We start from the raw sequence: 2,977 nt of genomic DNA, 5'->3' as shown, positions 1-2,977 counted from the left end.
TGAAGACATGCTCTCCTTTAATGTGAAAGATCGTCACTGGTTACTACTGTAATCGCTGTAAACTTGTAAAGAAGACTCAGTAAATTTAACTCCCTTGACTAGGCTTGCAATGAAAAAAAATATTTCATATTGTGTTGCAAAGTATGTGCAAAGGTGGGCTGATGGTGCATCTGGCGTAGTTTAAAGGTTGATCGCTAGCTCAAGTTATGTAGCTCTCTCAGTTAAAAGCTAACTGTAAAAAAATAACTGGTGTTCAGTATGGTATATGCTCAGTTGGCCTTGATTCAGTTCCAGAATACTCTTGTCTTCCTGAAAGATGAAGTGTTTGATCTCCTGCCTGTTACCGTAGGAAGCTCTGTTGGTGGACTTCTCTCACTGGCGTTCGTTGTTCTGCTCCTCTGGAAAGCGGGTAGCATTAATGCACACACAACAAAACAGAAATCTTTTTGTTAGATGTTTTACCATTTTTTAACATTTCTCTAAGTATGAAAGCAATATTTTCAAATGGGCACTGAAGAACATCTGCTGCTTCCTGTTGTAAAACCTCAGTCTTACACTTTGAGCTATTCGGAGCATTTCAGCATAACCTCTCAAGTGCCATTTTAAAGCTCTTTGCAGAATATTTGAACGTTATGAAGTGCTTATCGATGTTCTGAAGAGTTGTGAACAATGTCGGCCTTCAGGCTTACAGCTCTGCCAGAAGTCGTACCTGGATTGCATCCTGCATTCACTCATTCACTTACTGTAACCCTGAGAAGAAAAATTAATTTTATATTGTTTTAAGAAAAAGCAAAAATTAATGCATACACAAAGACTTAATAAGTTATTTTAATTTTTTCCCCACTGTGGCTTTTTCAAAAGAAACTATAAAATTGTGATGGAGCGAGAAAATACATCCTGAAGACTAAGCTGGCCAAAGCAGAAGCTCTGAATTATTTCACGGGCTTTTTGGAAAAAAAGAGTCTCTCTTTAGCAGAGTCAAAGTCTGGCTGAGATGCAAAGCAATTCATATTCCCTGGTAGATCCATGACTTGCTCCGGATCTTAGGACTCTCCCAAATTGCTGTTTTGACCATAGGGCCCGGCTCTTTTGGGCAATCCAGTTGCCTCCTTGTTTAATTTGAACGGACTATTTATCATAGAGGGACTGCCCGGTATTGATAAACTAGACTGTCCATGAGAAATTTTGCTTTCATGGAGATATGCTAGGAAAATTTCATCGTGGAGCCTGTTAGATTTATGTATTGGATTGCAGTCTTAGTTGCTGTGAGGCTGAGTGGTTCTTAAATTGATTTTATTGCTGAGTAGCTTCGGAACAGATTGAAATAGAAATGGATTAGGAGAAGCTTCCCATCCTGCTATCGCTAATGAAAATGGAGGGACAAGCATTTTGCATATACATGTATATACATATATATCAATGTATATATATATACACACATTTGTACATTTTAACACAGTAAAGCATGTCCCTTAATCTTTCTGGTTCTTGGAATCAGAAGCGTGTGTATGTGGCGATTAGGTTTTTTTGTACCTCACAATCTTATTTCTGATTTTCCATTTTCAGTTGCTTTCAAGTCCTGATTTGGTGACAAATCAAACCTTGTACGATGGTCCTCGTTGCCAGTTCAGACAGACCCCTCCTGTCTCAGGAGGTACTTCCTCAAGCGGTGATTCACCACCCGGAGCCAAGGGCAGAGCCGAGCAGTGAGCTGCAGTGTTGCCACCCACCCTGCTGCAGGTGTGCCAGAAAGTAGGGTGAATCATGAGCAATCTCATCTTATCAGATGCAAATTATCAGTAATTGCAATTTACACGGTTTGGGGAAAGAAAGTGCCTGGCCAATCCCCATGGCTGGTGTTAGCCAGTGCTAGGTGTTTTCTTGCCCAAGTAATGAAATGATCTCAGCCCCCTCAGGTGTTGGCTGTTTCCAAAGAGGGACAAGTACAGACACTCGGTACTATTCCTTTCTGTGGCTTTCTCTGTCCCTAATTGTGTAATTGGTTTATTTCTGTCGTGTTTGGCTAACCATAAACTCCACAAATCTAATGTGTGTTTACACACGGCAGTAGATTAAACAAAGATTTTTTCATTCAGACCTTCAGAAGGCAAAACAGTTCCTGTCTCCTTTGGCTTAACCAGTATTGCCTGATGGAAAACTAAAGTTAACGGGAAAACTGTGGCCTTTGTTGAAGTTTCCTTGTAAAACTCCTGTCTAGTGCCCAGGTAGTGCTATTAATACGTCTCTTCGAGACTATTACAGGGATCACCTTCCTGACGGGATGGGCCTCCTACGGGCTGCGCAAGCCTGGCTAAGTCCTAGCTCTAAATTTGCCAGAAGCTAAAGGTGCTAAGCACACTGGCCTGCCTGCTTAGGGCAAAAGTGCGAGGTAGCACAGCAAGAGACTGTTTGAGTAACGTAGGACCCTTGTGTGACTTTGAACAGTACAAGAGAGAGATGCAGAGATCTCGCGCTAGCATACAGCTCAGTCAGCAGCTGCAGCCATTCTTCTGGCTTAAATTTCTTTCTCTCCCATCCCTGGCTGATTGTAGAGTTCCTTGGAGCTGCGTGCACTCCAAATCTGCTCACAAGTGTCAGCTTCTCAGGTGAGAGCTCAGAAAGGAAATTATTGCCTGAACCAAAGAACCACCTGTGTCAGGGGTTTTGTCCTAACAGCTCTGTGGTATTTGGAAAGAAGAGTGCTTTGTGTGGTCTGAACGGCTGCACTGTCACCCCGCTTTGTGTAAATCCTCTTTTTTTTGTCGTGTTTTTATTGCATCTTCTTTAAAAAGAAATTCTTGCAGGAGAAGCCTGACTGTGCAGTTGCACTGGCTGCTGACAGTGGTTTGAGTGTTTTGCTGTAGCCCAGGTATAGCGTAGCGCATCTCTGGGGCTGCTCTCCATCACTCCGTCCAGGTTTTGGCAGAGCTGTTGCAAAGATGTTCTTCTTTGCATGTCCCTGTGTGGAAGGACCTTG

Source organism: Charadrius vociferus, unplaced genomic scaffold (assembly GCF_000708025.1).
Source record: "Charadrius vociferus isolate BGI_N301 unplaced genomic scaffold, ASM70802v2 scaffold793, whole genome shotgun sequence".
Lineage (NCBI taxonomy): Eukaryota > Metazoa > Chordata > Aves > Charadriiformes > Charadriidae > Charadrius > Charadrius vociferus.
This window is presented reverse-complemented; position numbering follows the sequence as displayed.